This window comes from Microcaecilia unicolor, chromosome 6 (assembly GCF_901765095.1).
Source record: "Microcaecilia unicolor chromosome 6, aMicUni1.1, whole genome shotgun sequence".
NCBI classification, from domain to species: domain Eukaryota; kingdom Metazoa; phylum Chordata; class Amphibia; order Gymnophiona; family Siphonopidae; genus Microcaecilia; species Microcaecilia unicolor.
The window spans coordinates 182,863,623-182,884,329 of NC_044036.1; the positions used below are offsets into that span (position 1 = coordinate 182,863,623).

General features: G+C 49.1%; 1 protein-coding gene across 1 annotated transcript in view; it reads left to right on the forward strand.

The window, feature by feature from the left end:
• Positions 1-1,346: 1,346 nt before the first annotated feature.
• DAG1 (dystroglycan 1) overlaps positions 1,347-20,707 on the forward strand; it is a 126,651-nt gene continuing 107,290 nt past the window's right edge. Inside the window, exon 1 of the mRNA XM_030206056.1 lies at positions 1,347-1,501. The gene's annotated coding sequence lies outside the window, so the exon portion shown is untranslated. The remainder of the gene's footprint in view (positions 1,502-20,707) is intronic.

Sequence of the window (20,707 nt, forward strand, 5' to 3'; positions counted from 1 at the left end):
TTTAGTAAACAACCCCCTATATGTTCCATCTTTGTTTATACCCTTCACTATCAATTAAAATGTTTTACTACATATTGTGTTGACATTGTAAGTAGTATGCTATGCATACTTTGTATTGTTATTTGAATATTTTTACTGCTGTAATTGCCTAATGCTCATGTTTGATGTATTCCTACTGTACAGTGCCTTGAGTGAATTCCTTCAAAAAGGTGGTAAATTAATCCTAATAAGTAAATGAATCATTAACAGTAAAGCTGGTACCCCATTTTCTTTTTAAAATATCAGTAGTTTTACAGTGCATTTTTGAATGCATGAAAATCGCTGGGTGGTCACCCTAAAAAGTCTGTAACTTTACTGTGTTTAAAGATAATCTCATTCCACTCAGCACATAAATGTAGATAGTAACAACAAATAAAACTGTAAAAAATTCAGTTGAAATTCCAAGCGGATGCTGAGAAAATAGCAAAACACTCTGGGGGTAGGGGGTTACTTTTCTTTTTGCCTCACCCTGTACATATGTGTTTTGGGAAGGGGGTGTGTGTCAGAGCTGCCTAGTTACCCATTCCAGGAGGGAGACATTTTGGCCAGTTCTGATTTTAAACTTACATCCCAAAGCAGTGTAGAATATTTGTAGTCCATGATGATTCTATCCAATGAGATCAGAGCTGCAGGTCCTGTAATACAGCAGGTTGGCAGAAATCCAGGACTGGCCATAAAGTCAGCCTCCTGGAATGGACAACTTGGCAGCTGTTGGGGGTGGGGGGCGCTTATCTTTCTGGAACCCTTGTCCATCTGGTCCAAAAGTTTACATTTTTGGAGACCTACAGCAGCCATTCTCCATCCCTTTCCAATAATTCTTTCCAACTTCAACTTAGGTTGGAAAGAATAAAAAGACGTCGTCTCCAAGAAAGACACCCATAGCACTAATAGGAATTTATGTGACTCGACTGGTCCTTCATTAATCACTTGAGAGGCGAATAGACCGAGGCGAGGAGGGCTCTTTAAACCTCCTTGGCACAGACAGTCTAAAGGGGCGGGGCCTCACTAGAAGGGCTAAACCATATGTAGTGGCAGGGAGTACAGAGGGAAACAAACGAGAAAAGAAGAAAGTAGCTAGATAAGGAAACGGTGTGTTTTGATAGACAGAACGTATTTTTTTTTCCCTGTGGAAAACTGCGGCTGATTTAAGTAATCTACCGGAGAAACAGCTGTCTTTTACAGAAGTTCCGACGCATCCCTTTGCGTAGCAGCGTGGTTCGTCTGAACGTTTTTGGACCAACGTTCGGTTAGGTGCACGGCGCGCGCACACTCCCTGTTCGTTTTTTTTTTTTTTCTGTTATTGGGTGACGTGCCGCGCTCGCGCGCTGGAGAGTTACGGGGGGCGGCGGCGGCGGAAGTTAAGTTGGAGAGATCCGGCCGGAGCGCTGGCTCCGAGGCTTTTGCGAGTGGAAGCAGCAGCCCCTGGGAGTCATGTCCGCACCTGCTGCCCCTACTCTGGATGGTGAGTCCTCCTCACTCGTATTTTTTTCCTGCAGTTTTGGGGTTTATCCGATTTCTCCCTGAGACCGAGGGAAGGATATTCCCACCCCACCCCCCTTCGTCCGCCAAGTTTTGTGTCGGGGGCTCCCGTTTGCTCTCATTCTGAGTGGCGGCCTGTTACTTTTTATAGCTGCAGCTGCTCTGTTAAAAAAAAAAAGGCCTCGATGGGGGGTGAGTGAGGATTCGCCTTATTTTTATACACGGGGTCGTAGGAGGTACTGATCTTCGGTGTTGTTAACCGGTAACATGCAGGCTTCAGATCTAAGTGGGGGAAAGGGATGGGGCTCCCATCGAGGAAGGCGGTGCTATTTGTGGAGGGGGGGAAGTAAGGTTGCCGGACACCCCCTTGTCCTTCACGTAGCGAAGCTTGGAATGGCTTTTTCAGAAGCTCCTTTGTTGCACCAGAGGTCTGTCTGGCTGGCATCGGCAGTGTTGTACAGACACCGTAGGCCTTAAATGCAATAAAGGAGCTCTTTTTAAAAAGGCAATTAGATTACAGCAAGAGCGAGTGTATTTTAAGAAGCGTAGCTAAAATCAGCAGAGGCTTTCCGGAGAAGAACGTACATGATCTGTAGCTTGACAATTAATTTGAACTTGGTGTTTATAAAACCGTTTGCTCCATTTCTTTGATCCAGGGGTGATGGGTAAGGCTTTGGAAATGTAATATTTAATTGCAATGTATTCACTTATATAGAGCACCTAGTTAAAGAGTTCTGTCTACTGCAGGCAAGATTAGACTTTTTTTTTCTTTGTAACATCTGTGATTCCTTCTATAATGAGTAATTCCAAGTGCTTATATGAAACGACTGTATTTAAAGCATGAATTTATAAACCCTTCATTCTGAAATCTTCAGTACAAAAGCCCTGAGAAAAAGATCTATTCTGCATTTGCTAAACTATTTTTATATGACTTCTTTTCCCCAGCAATTTTTTTTTCAAAACCTGTGGGGGAAGATTGGACTGGGGATTCCAGAGGTATTAGTTCCCCCCCATCCCCCACAAAAGAGATTCTATTCATTTTTGTTTAGCCTCTGAGCTATACCATCCTGAGCTAGAGGGTCTTGTCCCTTCCTGCCAGCAGATGGAGGTGGAGAACTGATCTTGGCCAATATAAGGAGGGCTTGTGCTCTTTGGATATGGATAACTCCAAAGTTTCAGGATCCCTGATCTAGCTCCCAGCAGTGTAGGCTGGTGCTGTGCACTTTGGTCGAGCCTAACAGCTGGATCCATGGACCGGACCTGGTCTAGTGTGGAGCACTGCTCTGCTGCTCCCAAGGCATCATCTGCTTGTTATAGTCCTATCACTATCATGTTACCAAAAATCCTGCTGTAATACTAATTATCAATTTTCTATATACTTCTATTATTCACGATATATTGTAAGCCACATTGAGCCTGCAAAGAGGTGGGAAAATGTGGGATACAAATGCAACAAATAAATAATAATAATCCATGGGTGATGGCATATGACTTGGCCCTACCACAGGGAGTGTGGGTTCCCATCCTCCCTCGCTGCTCTTGTACTTTGAGTACTTCTCTCCCCCCCCCCCCCCCCCCCGGCTCCAGGAATACAAGATTGGTTGGGTTTGTCTGGTGTAGCTTTATTTCTGTGCCCCTCCTGTGATAACACCATTTATGGCATCAGAAACTATTCCTGGGAGAGGGGTGCCCAAAGTTCTTTAGATGGTCCTGCTCATAGGCATTGGGATTTATGGTCCCAATGTTTTTGGCTGGGATGGTGGTCATTTTGCCTGCCACACGGTTTTCTCCTGCTGCATGGGTGTCGTCTACCACCCCCTGGGCCTGGCTAACCGGGGAGGGCCCAGTGGGGCCGCTGAGCCCCATTTGACTGCAGCACCTCATCCTGTTGACTAAATGGGCTCTAGCAGCAGTGACTGAATCCCCTTTGAATAGAGAGACTTGGGGTTTTTTTTTTTTTTTTGGAGGGTTCTGTTAGAGACGCCTCTCTGGGTGCCAAACACTGCCGGGGGACCGGGGTCTGTCTGAGGCTTCAGTGGTGGTGTCCATGTTTGGCGATACATGGGACCTTTTGGACCACCCCAATTGCTCCTGGGCTCCGATTCTGAGGCAGACCCCCCTTGGCATGAGCATTAAACCACTTTGTACTATAAAAAGGCAATGACCCGTCCCCGCCCAACCCCATGAGTTTTCTGCCCCAGCAGGCTCTGCCTCGGGCCCTGCCCCATCCCCTCGAGCTCTGTCCTAATCTGCAGAAGCCTCGAACACTTAAGATTTGAATCTTTTTATTATAGTATGAAAAGGAACAATATGCTGTCCAGCTGTTTATAAATCACAAATAGAAAACAATAATGAGCAACTATAATAGTCCCACCCTCTTCCCTTCCAACCTCAACAATAGCTGACTACTACTTCAAGGAATCCTAATCCACCTTATTAAAATGTGCAGGGGTAGAAAATGTAACCCATTCTGTATGCCCTAACGGGGAAGATATATGCCCTATGAAGCACTGTTATGATTTTTTAATCTGTGGATGAATAAGAAGTCATCAACAGTCTCAGGATTCAGTCTAGCACTCCTGTCTTCCACTGTCCTTCCTGCAATAGAAGATGTGCTGGTAGCAGGAATGTACAGGATCCTCCATGCAAATTTTGCTAGTTGTGGCCAGCATATTTGCTTGTTTTCCCAAAAAATCAAAATATCGTTGTCTGCATTACTCAAACATAAATAACAGTCCAGTTCATTAACAGGCTTCAAACTACAGAATGATATGGGGGCAAAGTTCATCCCCACGGGATCTGTCCCTGTTCTGACCCATCTCCTCAGGCTCTGTCCCTGCCCTGTTACCGTGGGTCCCCGTGTCATCCTGTAAGAGAGTCTGTATGTAAAATTCATGACTTTCTTTACTATTCTCTTGCTATCTGACTGTTTAGGTGAGAGGAATTGCCTAATGGTTAGTACAGTGGCCTGAGAACCAGGGGAACCGGGTTTGATTCTCGTTGCAGCTCCTTGTGATCCTGGGCAAGTCACTTAATTCTCCATTGCCCCAGGCATAAAATAAGTACCTGTATATCATACCTAAACTGCTTAGGTTGAAACCACAGAAAGGTGGTATATCAAATCCTATCCCCTTTCCGTCCATTAAGGCCTTTTGGGGTGACTCTCTAGAATTTGGTTCTCCTTTGAGGGGGTCTAGCAGGTCCGTGAAGCATTTTCCTCTTCACAAGGTGCTCTCCCAGGTGATGCCAGCAGACTGGGAAACCCTAGATGGGCCTCTCAGGGTGGCCAAGATTTTGGACAGATTGTATCCCTTTTCCCCTGAGGAAGTGGGTAGCTACTGGAAGTACTCCAAGGTGGATTCCCTGGTGACAGCAGTTATTAAAAAGCCTTACTTTGCCTGTTAGAAGGGTGGGGGGGGGGTAAGTCCTCCTTCCTCTTGTGTAGTTCTTTGAACAGCAATTTAAGCTGGGGTTCTCTTCTGCTAGTGTGCAGGCTGTCATTGTGGCAGGTAGATGGCAAGAGCCATGTTTGCAGCAGCTGTTGGAGTCCCCAGAGGTGTCTTACCTGGAGTGGCTGCTTTGGTTGATGTCCTGTATGATTTGGTGTGCCATGCAACACTTCACTATCAAAGATCATATTGGACATTGACAAACTCTTTTACCTCAACCCAACTTGATTGAATCTTATCTTCCCTATCCCAGTACAACATTTTGTACTAATCCCGTACCGGAATTGGCGAATGCTTTCACGGTATTATGTAAGCCACATTGAGCCTTCAAATATGTGGGATGCAAATGTAACAAATAAAAAGTGTTCAGTGGTCAGCTGTAGGTGGCTCTGGCTTTGCCTTTGGATATAACGTCTAAGAAACTTTTCAGCCTACTTCTGTTTTGGAGGTGGGTTGCTTTTTGAAGAGGATTTAGTTTATTTAATCTTGATATACTGCCCTTCAAAAAATCAGAGCGGCTTACATTCAAATATATCAATAGAAATCAAACAAAATAAAACATGGAAAAGAAAATAAGATGATACCTTTTTTATTGGACATAACTTAATACATTTCTTGATTAGCTTTCGAAGGTTGCCCTTCGTCAGATCGGAAATAAGCAAATGTCTCAGTTGGCCTATCTTCAACTCACTCATTATATCCGGGGATTACCCAGGCCTAGTTTATAGAGTTTGGGGGAAAGATTAGGGAATTTCTAGAAGGAGACACAGTGGGTCAGATCTTGGTCTCCTGGTTCCATGAACTCTTAGGCCAATTTCGCCTAAGGCGAGAGGTCGCGGAGGTTGCTGACAGATGGAACAGGGAAGGGGTGAGGAGAGAGTCAGCGGGGAGAATTATGACAGCTCTTAAAGGGATTGTGAGGGTGGTGCATGGTGCCGAACTGCAGGAGGCTCACTTTAGGACCATACACAGAGCATATTTCTCGGGTAAGCAGGCCTGGTATGCTGGAGTCTTGGCCTCTGAACTGTGTCAGAAACGCAGAGTGGAGACTGCAACGCTAATGGGCTCTGGCAATGTAGGTTCATTCAGATGTTCTGGTCAGCTCTCTCCCGTTTTCTTTCTAGGAACCTAGAGGGTTGGATTAACTTGTCTTTTGAAAATGTATTATTTAGTGCGGTGGGAGTGTGGGGCAGAGGGACAAGGGAAGAGAAATTATTCTTGAGTAAATCTTGCATCTTGGGGAAAAAATGCATCCTTAATTACTGGGTCACTGATAAAGCACCATCCTATTGGTATTGGAGAAATAAACTACACGAGCTTATGCTGTGGGAGGCACGTGAGGCCCGATACACGGCAAAAAGGAGGCAACTTTTCATTAGAATCTGGGGCGCGTAATTAAAAGGAATTTTGCCTAGAGCGCACAGCCAAGTGTTGAACACATTGGGGTAAATGTGGTTGAATGTGGAGTGTATGGGGGGGGGAGGATGAACGGTAGAAGGTGGAATATGCTTAGAGGACCAGATTTCTGTTGTATTAGTGTGAGCGTCATTAATTGAAGAGCCCATACGCAGCAGTGGTTGAAAACTTTATTACTAGTTCTTCATGTGGTTACTGTTATCCGTTCTGAGTGTACCGGCAGATGAGGAGGGACGGAGGGAAAGGAAGTTCTATAATGTTGTTATGATATGGAACACTAGAGCTCTATGCTATAGAGCTTTCTGAGGATGTCAGCTCGCATTTTTGCTGAATCTGCACTACATTGATTATTGTGTTAACGTATGTTACATTGTAAGAATAGTTTTCATGAAACCTTGAAGGGGTGAGGGGTGGAGTTGGGAAAGGTGGGGGGGGGAGCAAATTTTTAAATTTTGATGATGCGATTATCACCATCCGTGTACTCGGGTTGTCTTGTTTTCAGAGGATACAGATGGAGCTTGTTGACTGTCAATTTTCTTATTTCATCAATAAAAAATTGTTGAACCTTAAGGACGGAGAATGCGAATCGAGCGAAGAAACAGATGAAATTTGGGAAAAGAAAGAAACACGTGAGTCAAAATAGTGATCCTCGGGTATTTTAAAGAATCAACTAATTGGTTAAGGACATTGGGGAGGCCTGGCCTCTACGGGCTTCCTGAACTATGTCAGAAGGGTGTCCAATGGACCCCTACACCTAAAGGCTGCTCTAGGGGTGGTGTGTCTATTCTGCATCCATCAGGACTGGCTTAGGTCCCTGACTGGCCTTTCAAGTAGGGTCCCTTTCAGAGTGCAAAAAGTGGTGGGTAACTTGAGGCCCTCCAACATGGCTGGATGCCCCAGGTCTGCCCAGTGAGGATGTGCTGGTCTCGGTTGCGCGGATAGAGGGCAAATGTTCCTTTTCTGCCATGAGTGGGCTTGTATTGCCTCAGATTAGTGAGTCCTGGAGGTGGTTGACTGAGGCTATGCACTGGAACTGGCTTGTCCTGTGCCAATCGCCTTCATGGTCTTGCCATGTGGCTTGGAGATAAAGCGATGGGCATTTAGAACAGGATGAGGGAATGTAGATGATGTATCGGCCATCAATACAGTTGGCTTTAATGTCAGATTATATGTGTGTGAAGAAGCATCAAACTTATTGTAAATACAAGCTCCGTGTTCATGGTAACAAAGCTAGTATTCTTTGTCTATGCTGATCCATCTTTGGCTAGGCCCAGACCATAGAATCTCATCTTGATAGTGATAGCAAGGGTCATGGATTTGATATACTGCCTGTGACAGTATATCAAATCCAAAGCGGTTTACATATACAGTGGGGGAAATAAGTATTTGATCCCTTGCTGATTTTGTAAGTTTGCCCACTGACAAAGACATGAGCAGCCCATAATTGAAGGGTAGGTTATTGGTAACAGTGAGAGATAGCACATCACAAATTAAATCCGGAAAATCACATTGTGGAAAGTATATGAATTTATTGCATTCTGCAGAGGGAAATAAGTATTTAAATCCCTCTGGCAAACAAGACCTAATACTGGTGGCAAAACCCTTGTTGGCAAGCACAGCGGTCAGACGTCTTCTGTAGTTGATGATGAGGTTTGCACACATGTCAGGAGGAATTTTGGTCCACTCCTCTTTGCAGATCATCTCTAAATCAGTAAGAGTCTGGGCTGTCGCTTGGCAACTCGCAGCTTCAGCTCCCTCCATAAGTTTTCATGGGATTAAGGTCTGGTGACTGGCTAGGCCACTCCATGACCCTAATGTGCTTCTTCCTGAGCCACTCCTTTGTTGCCTTGGCTTTATGTTTTGGGTCATTGTCGTGCTGGAAGACCCAGCCACGACCCATTTTTAAGGCCCTGGCGGAGGGAAGGAGGTTGTCACTCAGAATTGTACGGTACATGGCCCCATCCATTCTCCCATTGATGCGGTGAAGTAGTCCTGTGCCCTTAGCAGAGAAACCCCCCAAAACATAACATTTCCACCTCCATGCTTGACAGTGGGGACGGTGTGCTTTGGGTCATAGGCAGCATTTCTCTTCCTCCAAACACGGCGAGTTGAGTTCATGCCAAAGAGCTCAATTTTTGTCTCATCTGACCACAGCACCTTCTCCCAATCACTCTCGGCATCATCCAGGTGTTCACTGGCAAACTTCAGACGGGCCGTCACATGTGCCTTCCGGAGCAGGGGGACCTTGCGGGCACTGCAGGATTGCAATCCGTTATGTCATAATGTGTTACCAATGGTTTTCGTGGTGACAGTGGTCCCAGCTGCCTTGAGATCATTGACAAGTTCCCCCCTTGTAGTTGTAGGCTGATTTCTAACCTTCCTCATGATCAAGGATACCCCAACGAGGTGAGATTTGCGTGGAGCCCCAGATCTTTGTCGATTGACAGTCATTTTGTACTTCTTCCATTTTCTTACTATGCACCAACAGTTGTCTCCTTCTCGCCCAGCGTCTTACTGATGGTTTTGTAGCCCATTCCAGCCTTGTGCAGGTGTATGATCTTGTCCCTGACATCCTTAGACAGCTCCTTGCTCTTGGCCATTTTGTAGAGGTTAGAGTCTGACTGATTCACTGAGTCTGTGGACAGGTGTCTTTCATACAGGTGACCATTGCCGACAGCTGTCTGTCATGCAGGTAACGAGTTGATTTGGAGCATCTACCTGGTCTGTAGGGGCCAGATCTCTTACTGGTTGGTGGGGGATCAAATACTTATTTCCCTCTGCAGAATGCAAATAAATTCATATACTTTCCACAATGTGATTTTCCGGATTTAATTTGTGATGTGCTATCTCTCACTGTTACCAATAACCTACCCTTCAATTATGGGCTGCTCATGTCTTTGTCAGTGGGCAAACTTACAAAATCAGCAAGGGATCAAATACTTATTTCCCCCACTGTACTGTAGTCGGATACTTTTTCTGTCCCTAGTGGGCAATGGAGGCAATGGAGGGTTAGATGACTTGCCTAGGGGTCACAAGAAGCTGCAGTGGGAATCAAACCCAGTTCTTCAGGTCTTCAGCCCACTGCAATTTATATACAAACTGTCTAATAGTATTGTTAATTGCTTTAAAATAAAATTCCTTGTCATCAAGCAGATGCAGCCATTACAGATGGGTTGTGTCCATCAACCAGCAGAAGGAGATAGAGAGCACACTTTTTTCAGTGCCTCATACCAGCTTGCTCCACTGCCTCTCTTCAGTATTCTCTATCTCCCCTAGCAGAGTGGCTGCAGCTTCTTCGAGCTCCATCTAAAATCTGCCTGGAGGTTGCTCCTGTGCTTTTGCCAGTTGTTAGCAGGGGTGTTGGAGGCTATAGCAGCTTCACTTTAAAGGCACATAGGTTCGCCCTTTCCCTGCCTTACCCATACCTCCGTGGATGTGGACACATTGCTTAGCTTTCCCTGTCCTTCCCCACCAACAGTGGATGCAGGCACATAGGTTCGCCCTTTCCCACTCACCTGAGCCTCCGGAGTTCTATTTACCTCTGCTTTCCTCACAGCGTTAAAAAAAAAAAAAAAAAAAAAGCGCTTAGACGCTGGAAGAGAGGTTTTCCTTGCCTTTTTCTGTGGGACCGGAGCTGTGATACTCGGTCCAGTGAGGTAAGAGTGTTTTCTGACGCCTCCGGGGTGGGCCCGCGATTGGGGCGATTTTGGCGCGAACCGCCATTTTGAATTTTACCGCTGTTTTCGTCGATGGCTGCGGAGACAGTAAAGTGCTGTTCCAAGTGTGGCAAGCGCAGATCAGCAGCGGGGCTCTGTAAATCGTGCTGTACAGACGTTAGAGCCGGCCCGAGCATGGCGAGCGACGATTCTTCGTGCTCTGAGCTGGCAGCGGGCGCCATTTTGAATTTACCACATGGCGCGACCTCCGCTGAGACGGAGAATCCTGAGCCCGGGGGGAGGCCTCGGAGTGAGGCTGATATGGGAGCTACTAGCCCCGGCAGAGATCCGGGTGCCCAGGGTGAGTTTTTCTCCCCTGATTTTATCTTATTAATGCATAAAGCATACATGCTTAAGAGCTCTCCCACAAAACCCGGCACGGGCCTCTTCTAATGCCCCCCCCCCCCCCCCCCCCCGGTGGATTCTAGCCTGGGTATGCCCTCTGAGGCGTTATTCCCTGATAATTGGCAGAATATGAAGCGCAGAAGGGCTCATTCCCCTTCAGAGAGTGCTGCACCTCCTTCCCCCCCCGTGGTCGGGCTGCGAGGATTCGGAGGACTCTGGCAGGCCTTCATAGTTTGAGGAGCCAGAGTCTGGTACAGAAGTGACTCAGGATCTGGACGATCCCTCCGCGGTGAGGATTTTCCACCGTGATGAGCTGCCAGCGCTTATTTCTGATGCCCTTCAGGCTCTCTCTATTGAGGACCCTGCCAGTGGCACAGCCTCCTCTGTGAATCCTAGGATGGCTAGTACCAAAAAGCCTGCTCGAGCCTTTCCTTTGCATGACTCCATCCAAGAGCTTATTTCCGCTCAGTGGGCTGACCCCGAAGGACCTTTGAAAGTTTCCAGGGCTATGGGACAATTATACCCTCTGTGTGAGGAGCATTTGGCTCACTTTGCAATGCCTAAAGTAGATGCCCTAGTCACTGCAGTGACAAAGAGAACTACCCTCCCAGTGGAAGGAGGAGTTGCCCTGAAGGATATACAAGACCGTAGGCTGGAAGCAGCACTTAAACGGTCCTTTGAAATTGCAGGTCTTACTGTTCGGGCGTCTGCATGCAGTTGTTATGCTGCTAGAGCCTGCCTGGCGTGGTTGCAACAGGCAGTGGAACAGCCCGGAGATGGAGTGGAGCCCTTCTTGGATGTGGCTCCGCGGCTGGAGTCGGACTTGTCCTTTTTGGCTGATGCCCTTTATGATATTGTTAGAGCTTCAGCTAAACAAATGGCAGTAGCAGTGGCGGCTTGCTGTCTTATTTGGCTACGCCATTGGGCGGCGGACATGGCCTCTAAGCAAAGGTTGGTGAAGTTGCCCTTTCAAGGCCTTCTCCGATTTGGTGAGGAGTTGGAAAAAAAAATAGTTAAAGGCCTGGCAGATCCTAAACTACTACTACTACTTAACATTTCTAGAGCGCTACTAGGGTTACGCAGCGCTGTACAGATTAACATAAATTGACATAAAGGACAGTCCTTGCTCCAAGGAGCTTACAATCTAAAGGGCGAAATGTCAAGTAGGGGCAGTCCAGGTAAACCCCAGCGCTTGCCCGAACATAGGCCGAGGCCTTCCTCCAAGGGCCAGGCGGTCCACTCCTTTTATAGACCTCGCTTCCGTGAAGCTAGAAGGTACCGCCTGGGGCGTTCTGATGGGTTCACTTCTCGTGCCGTTTTTCAGCAGAGGAACTCCTTTCGCTCGGACAAGCGTTCCGCAGCCACCGGCTCTAGGCCTGGAGTTCAGGGGAGACCCTCTCAATGATGGTGCGCCGGCCCCCTCCTCGCTTCCTGTCATCGGAGGACGTCTTTCCCGCTTTGCCGAGGAGTGGGCCAATATTTCCTCAGATCAGTGGGTTCTGGACCTGATCAGAGATGGCTACAGAATAGAATTCAACGCCCCAGTAAGAGATGTGTTTGTGGAGTCCTGATGCGTTTCTGCCGCCAAACTGGCAGCGGTAGAGGAGACTTTGCAAGGTCTGATTCAGTTAGGGGCCGTGTCCCCGGTACCTCCCGCCGAACACGGCTATGGCCGATACTCCCATCTACTTTGTGGTGCCGCGAAAAGGTGGGTCTTTTCGCCCTATTCTGGACTTAAAAGAATTAAACAAGTCCCTGAGAGTGCGGCATTTCCACATGGAAACCCTGCGCTCCGTCATTGCTGCGGTACAGCCAGGAGAGTTTCTCACGTTTCTAGACCTGAAAGAAGCTTACTTGCACATACCGATTTGGCCCCCGCACCAGACGTTTCTGAGGTTTGCGGTGTTGGGAAAACATTTCCAGTTCCGGGCCTTGCCTTTTGGCCTCGCCACAGTTCCCCGAACCTTTTCGAAGGTAATAGTGGTAGTAGCTGCTTTGCTCAGGCGAGAATGTGTCAGGGTTCACCCGTACCGGGACGACTGGCTCATCAGAGCAGACTCTGTAACAGAGAGCTATCAAGCTACAGCCAGAGTGGTCTCAGTACTTCAATCTCTAGGCTGGGTCGTCAATATGGCCAAAAGTCACCTGACCCCCTCGCAATCTCTAGAATATTTGGGGGCCAGGTTCGACACAGACTCGGGCTATGTATACCTACCCGAGCTAAGGCGGTGCAAGCTTCAGAATCAGGTCCGTCTGCTCCTGAGGATGCCCCACCCGCAAGCTTGGGACATTGTCCAGCTGCTGGGATCGATAACAGCCACATTGGAAGTGGTGCCCTGGGCGAGAGCGCACCTGAGACCTCTACAGTATTCCCTACTTCAAAGATGGTCTCCAGTTTCTCAGGATTATCAATGCAGACTCTCTTGGCTCTCTGCGGCCCGACTCAGCATGGAGTGGTGGCTCTCAGACAGCATGCTGCGGCGAGGAATGCCGCTGGCGCTCCCCGATTGGTGTCTAGTAGTGACAGTGCCAGCCTGAAGGGCTGGGGCGCATATTGCAAGGGGAAGCATGCCCAGGGTCTATGGACACCCGAGGAGTCGGAGTGGTCCATCAACCGCCTGGAGTTGAAAGCGGTGTTTCAGGCGCTTCTGGCCTTTCAAGTGACCCTGGAAGGATTGGCTGTCAGAGTGATGTCGGACAACACGACAGCAGTGGCCTACATAAATCGACAAGGCGGCACTCAGTGCAGAGCGCTGACTGTGCAGGCCGAACAGATTTGCCACTGGGCCGAGCTGCATCTTCAGTTTCTGTCAGCAGCTCACATTGCAGGTCAGAGCAAAGTACAAGCTGATTATCTAAGCAGGCATCAGATCGATCCAGCAGAATGGGAACTAGCAGACGAAGTATTCCTGCAGATACGTGCCAAATGGGGCAAGCCCGTGATGGATCTTATGGCAACAAGTTCAAATGCCAAAGTCCCGTGCTTCTTCAGCAGACAGAGAGATCCTCGCTCGGCAGGGTTGGATGCCTTGACTCAGCCCTGGCCTCCGGGCCTACTATATGTGTTCCCTCTGTGGCCCTTGATAGGGTGCGTGTTCCTGCGGATTCGGCTGCACCCAGGAGAAGTGGTCCTCATTGCCCCGGATTGGCCCAGGAGGCCTTGGTATGCGGACCTCTGACAGATGCTAGTGGAGGCTCCCCTTCCTTTACCTCTGGTACCGAACCTGTTGTCACAGGGTCCGGTAGCCATGGAGGACGCCTGCTGCTTTGGTCTTATGGCATGGCGATTGAGAGGGCGCATTTGAGGGACAAAGGCTATTCAAACACAGTCATTTCCACTCTCCTGCAGGCCCGCAAGCGTTCCACTTTCGTGGCTTATGCCAGGATTTGGCGCCAGTTTGAGTCTTGTGCTTCAAAAGTGATCACACCCATGCGGGCTCCTGTCTCGCCGATTCTGGACTTTTTGCAGGATGGTGTACAAATAGGCTTGGCCTATAATTACCTGCGGGTGGAAGTGGCAGCGTTGGCCTCCCTTCGTGGTAAGGTTGAAGGCGTGTCTTTAGCTGCTCATCCAGATGTGGCACGGTTTCTTAGTGGGGTGCTCCGGCCTTCCTTGCGAGCACCCTGTGCAGCTTGGAACCTGGGGCTAGTTTTGAAGGCCCTGCAGGCTTCTCCTTTTGAGCCGCTTTGGCGAGCATCGGAGAAAGATTTGACACTAAAGGCCATTTTTCTTGTGGCCATTACTTCGGCGAGACGGGTGTCAGAGCTCCAGGCGCTGTCCTGTAGAGACCCATTTCTGCAATTCTCAGAGTCAGGGGTCACGGTTCGGACCGTGCCTTCCTTCATGCCTAAGGTGGTTTCATCGTTTCACCTAAACCAGCCTATTTTCTTGCCCTCCTTTGATAAGGAGGAGTTTCCAGAATCTTTTGGGCAGTTGCACCTGTTGGATGTGCGCAGGACTCTGCCTCAGTATCTGCGAGTTACTATCTCTTTCAGGATCTATGATCATCTGTTGGTTTTGCTATCAGGTCCTCGCAGAGGGTCTCCAGCGTCTAAAGCCACTATTGCCCGCTGGCTCAAAGAAACTATCTTTCCTTGTCATCAAGCAGATGAAGCCATTACGTATGGGTTATGTCCATCAACCAGCAGGGGAGATAGAGAGCACTCAAACTTTCACAGTGCCCTCTTGGCCAACTAGCTCCACTGCCTCTCTTCAGTATTCTCTATCTCCCTTAGCAGGGTGGCTGCAGCTTGTTCGAGCTCCAGAAAAATCTGCCGGGAGGTGGTTCCTGGCTTGCCAGTTGTTAACCGGGGTGTTGGAGGCTATAGCAGCTTCACTTAAAAGGCACATAGGTTAGCCCTTTCCCTGCCTTACCCATACCTCTGTGGATGTGGACATATTGCCTTGCTTTCCCTGTCCTTACCCACCAACAGTGGATGCAGGCATATAGGTTCGCCCTTTCCCTGCCTTTCCCACTCATCTGAGCCTCCGGAGTCTTCAATACCTCTGCTTTCCTCACAGCTTAAAAAAAAAAAAAAAGTCGCGTCGCGTTTTTAAACGCAGAGACGCTGGAACAGAGGTTTTTTGACCTGATTTTCAGCAGGATTGTAGTTGTACACTAGATCCTTTGAGGTAAGAGTGTTTTCCAACTCCTCCGGGGTGGGCCCGCGATCGGGGCGATTTTGGCGCGAAACCGCCATTTTGGATTTTACCGCCGTTTTTCGGCGATGGCTGCAGACAATGTAAAGCGCTGTTCCACTTGTAGCAAGCGCAAATCAGCAGTAGGGCTCTGTAAATCGTGCTGTATTGGCGTAGGCGCCGGCCCGAGCATGGCGAGCGATGTTTCTTCCCGCTCTGAGCTGGCAGCGGGCGCCATTTTGCTTACACCGCATGGCGCAGCCTCCGTGGACACGGAGAGACCTGAGCCGGGTGGGGCACCTCGAGATGAGGTTATTTCAGGAGTGGCTAGCACCGGACAGGATTTGGGTGCCCAGGGTGTGATTTTCTCCCCGAATTTTGTGCTTCTGCTGCATAAAGCATACATGATAAAAAGAGCCCTTCCTCAAGGGTCGCCTGAGGCTCCTCTGATTGCCCCCCCGATGGATTCTGACCTGGGACTGCCCAGTGAGGCTTTTTTCCCGGATGCTTGGCCTAAAGATAAGCGCAGAAGGGTTAATTCCCCTTCAGATTGTGGTGCACCTTTTTCCCCCCCATGGTCGGGGTGTGAGGATTCGGAGAACTCTGACAGACGTTCTTGGTCTGAGGAACCAGAGTCAGGTGCAGATTTACCACAGGATCTGGATGATCCCTCCGCGGTGAGGGTTTTCCACCGTGATGAGCTGCCAGCGCTTATTTCAGATACCCTGCAGGCCCTCTCGATTGAAGATCCTGACAGTGGCATGGCCTCCTCGGGTAATCCCAGGATGGCTAGTACCAAGAAAGCTGCTCGGGCCTTCCCTTTGCATGACTCCATCCTAGAGCTTGTTTCGGCTCAGTGAGCTGACCCCGAGGGACCTTTGAGAGTTTCCAGGGCTATGGGGCAGTTATACCCTCTGCGTGAGGGACATATGGCTCGTTTTCAAATGCCTACAGTGGAAGCCCTAGTCACTGCGGTGACAAAGAGAACTACCCTCCCTGTTGAAGGAGGTGTTGGCCTGAAGGATGTTCAAGACCATAGGCTGGAAACAGCGTTGAAACGGTCCTTTGAAATTGCAGGTCTCACTGTTCGGGCGTCTGCATGCAGCTGTTATTAGGAAGGGTATGGAGTCCAGGTGTGCGGATGTTATAATGCCGTTGTATCGCTCCATGGTGCGACCGCACCTGGAGTATTGTGTTCAGTACTGGTCTCCGTATCTCAAAAAAGATATAGTAGAATTGGAAAAGGTACAGCGAAGGGCGACGAAAATGATAGTGGGGATGGGACGACTTTCCTATGAAGAGAGGCTGAGAAGGCTAGGGCTTTTCAGCTTGGAGAAGAGACGGCTGAGGGGAGATATGATAGAAGTGTATAAATAATGAGTGGAATGGATCGGGTGGATGTGAAGCGACTGTTCACGCTATCCAAAAATACTAGGACTAGAGGGCATGAGTTGAAGCTACAGTGTGGTAAATTTAAAACGAATCGGAGAAAATTTTTCTTCACCCAACGTGTAATTAGACTCTGGAATTCGTTGCCGGAGAACGTGGTACGGGCGGTTAGCTTGACGGAGTTTAAAAAGGGGTTAGATAGATTCCTAAAGGACAAGTCCATAGACCGCTATTAAATGGACTTGGAAAAATTCCGCATTTTTAGGTATAACTTGTCTGGAATGTTTTTACGTTTGGGGAGCGTGCCAGGTGCCCTTGACCTGGATTGGCCACTGTCGGTGACAGGATGCTGGGCTAGATGGACCTTTGGTCTTTCCCAGTATGGCACTACTTATGTACTTATGTACTTATGTTATGCTGTGAGAGCCTGCCTAGCTTGGCTGCAACAGGCAGTGGCTCAGCCAGGAGATGGAGCGGAGCCCTTCTTGGATGTGGCTCCGCGGATGGAGGTGGCCTTGTCCTTTCTGGCTGATGCCCTTTATGACCTTGTCAGAGCTTCGGCTAAACAATGGCAGTAGCAGTGGCGGCTCGCCGTCGTCTGTGGCTACGACACTGGGCAGCAGACATGGCCTCTAAGCAAAGGTTGGTGAAGTTGCCTTTTCAAGGACTTCTCCTATTTGGTGAGGAGTTAGAGAAAATTGTGAAAGGCCTGGGTGATCCAAAACCCCAGCGCTTGCCCGAAGATAGGCAGAGGCCTTCCTCTAAGGGCCAGGCGGTCCACTCCTCGTACAGACCTCGCTTCCGTGAAGCTAGAAGGTACCGCCCGGGGCGTTCTGCTGGGTTCACTTCACGTGCCCGTGGTCAGCAGAGGAACTCCTTTCGCTCGGACAAGCGTTCCGCAGCCGGTGGCTCAAGACCAGGAGTTCAGGGGCGACCCTCTCAATGATGGTGCGCCGGCCCTCTCCTCGATGCCTGTCATCGGAGGACGGCTTTCTCTCTTTGTCGAGGAGTGGGCCAAGATTTCCTCAGATCAGTGGGTTCCGGACCTGATCAGAGATGGATACAGAATAGAATTCAACGCCCCAGTAAGAGACGTGTTTGTGGAGTCCCGATGCGGTTCTGCTATCAAACGGGCGGCGGTGGAGGAGACTTTACAAGGTCTGATTCAGTAAGGGGCAGTGACCCCGGTGCCTCCCGCCTAGCAAGGCTGCGGCCGATACTCCTTCTACTTTGTGGTGCCGCGAAAAGGTGGGTCCTTTCGCCCTATTCTGGACTTAAAAGAAGTGAACAAGTCCCTGAGAGTGTGGTATTTCCACATGGAATCCCTGCGCTCCGTCATTGCGGCGGTACAGCCAGGAGAGTTTCTAACGTCTCTAGACCTGAAAGAAGCTTACTTGCACATACCGATTTGGCCCCCGCACCAGAAGTTTCTGAGGTTTGCGGTGTTGGGAAAACATTTCCAGTTCAGGGCCTTGCCTTTTGGCCTCGCCACAGCTCCCCGAACCTTTTCGAAGGTAATAGTGGTAGTAGCTGCTTTTCTCAGGCGAGAAGGTATCAGGGTTCACCCGTACCTAGACGACTGGCTCATCAGAGCAGACTCTGCAACAGAGAGCTTACAAGCTACAGCCAGAGTGGTCTCAGTACTGCAATCTCTAGGCTGGGTCGTCAATACGGCCAAAAGTCACCTGTCCCCTTCACAATCTCTAGAGTTTTGGGGGGCCAGGTTCGACACAGTCTCAGGCTATGTGTTCCTACCCGAGCTAAGGCGGTGCAAGCTTCAGAATCAGGTCCGGCTGCTCCTGAGGATGCCCCGCCCGCGAGCTTGGGACATTGTCCAGCTGCTGGGATCGATGACTGCCACGATGGAAGTGGTACCCTGGGCGAGAGCGCACCTGAGACCTCTACAGTATTCAAATACAATCCAACTGGACAAAAAGCAGTGTGCTAGAGCAAAAAAAGTAACCTAATACCAAAGAAACTGCTCTGGCAAAGAAACAACTAGTTGGTATTTATTTGAAAAAAATGGAGAAAAAAGCCCTCAGAAACCGTAGGCCAATCGCCTGAAGGTTTTGAGCGTGGTTAAAGATGATCTTACATCGGCTTATAACACACGCTACAGTTCGATCATTGGGCCAAAAAACTCCATTTAAAAAGGGGGCTCAAAAGAATTATTTATCGCCTCAAACAATAGAATAAGTTTCTTTCAATAAGTTTTGAATTTTGAATCATGCAATGCTTTTTCAAAAGAATGTCTCAACCACATGTCAGAAAAAGTAACACTTAGCTTTTAATTGTGTTGAGACCAGGCACTCATCGCTGTCCGTTCTACGGGGACCCGTTTCGCCTAGAAACGTGGCTTCTTCAGGAACGGAGTGCTTAGAAATATGCTGAAAATCTAAAGTGAACAAAAATCATACCATGAAAGAAAATAATATAATAATTGTACACCTAAAATTCACACCACGGTCAAACATACTGATCAGCGGACTTCTACAATGCTTCAAAATAGCGCCTTGGCGTCCACATACAATCAGCTGACTAAAATACTGACGTGCGTGTTACGTCTCAGATGTTAATAGAAATTGTGCCAATCAATGGCGTTGTTCAGCTCATTGGGTTCTAGAGTGTTAAATTCAAAATCCACCTTGCTTCCCTTCTTAATAAAGTAAGCTTACGATTACCTCCTCGATGATGTGCAACCACCTGATCTAATACTGGCTCTCGGACAGCATGCTGCGGCGAGGAATGCCGCTGACGCTCCCCGTTTGGTGCCTGGTGGTAACAGATGCCAGCCTGAAGGGCTGGGGCGCACACTGTAAGGGGAAGCATGCCCAGGGTCTATGGACACCCGAGCAGTCGGAGTGGTCCATCAACCGCCTAGAGTTGAAAGCGGTGTTTCAGGCGCTTCTGGCCTTTCAAGTGACCCTGGAAGGATTGGCTGTCAGAGTGATGTCGGACAACACGACAACGGTGGCCTATATAAATCGACAAGATGGAACAAGGTGCAGAGCACTAGCCGCGCAGGCCGAACTGATTTGCCACTGGGCCGAGCTGCATCTTCAGTGTCTGTCGGCAGCTCATATTGCAGGCCGATTATCTGAGCAGGCATCAGATCGATCCAGCAGAATGGAATCTGGCAGACGAAGTTTTCCTGCAGATCTGTGCCAAATGGGGCAAGCCCGTGATGGATCTAATGGCGACAAGTGCCAATACCAAAGTCCCGTGCTTCTTCAGCAGACGGAGAGATCCTCGCTCGGCGGGGTTGGATGCCTTGGCTCAACCCTGGCCTCCGGGTCTACTTTATGTGTTTCCCCCATGGCCCTTGATAGGGCGCCTGCTCTTGCGGATTCGGCTGCACCCAGGAGAAGTGGTCCTCATCGCCCTGGATTGGCCAAGGAGACCTTGGTAAGCAGACCTCCGACAGATGCTCCTGGAGGCTCCTCTGCCGTTACCTCTGGTACCGAACCTGTAGACTCAGGGACCGGTAGCCATGGAGGACGCCGGCCGCTTTGGTCTTACGGCATGGCTATTGAGAGGGCGCAATTGAGGGATAAAGGTTATTCCAATAAAGTTATTTCCACTCTCCTGCAAGCCCGCAAGTGGTCCACTTCCGTGGCTTATGCCAGGATTTGGTGCCTGTTTGAGTCTTGGTGTGCTTCCAGAGCCATTGCTCCAATGCAGGCTCCTGCCTCGCCGATTCTGGACTTTTTGCAGGAAGGTGTACAAAAAGGCTTGGCCTATAATTCCCTGCGGGTGCAGGTGGCAGCGTTTGCCTCCCTTCGTGGTAAGGTGGAAGGCGTGTCTTTGGCTGCTCACCCAGATGTGGCGCTGTCCTGTAGAGACCCATTTCTGCAATTTTCAGAGTCCGGAGTCACGGTTCGGATCGTGCCTTCCTCTATGCCTAAGGTGGTTTCAGCCTTTCACTTAAACCAGCCTATTTTCTTGCCCTCTTTTTCAGAGGAAGAGTTTCCAGAATCTTTTGGGCAGCTGCACCTTTTGGATGTGCGCAGGACTCTGCTGCAGTATCTGCGAGTTACTAACTCTTTCAGGACTTCTGATCATCTGTTTGTTTTGCTATCCGGTTCTTGCAGAGGGTCTCCAGCGTCTAAAGCCACTATTGCCCGCTGGCTCAAAGAAACTATCTTTTCAGCTTATCTGCTGGCCGGCAGGGTTCCGCCTGTAGCCTTTAAGGCGCATTCTACTAGAGCGATTTCTTCCTCTTGGGCTGAAACTGG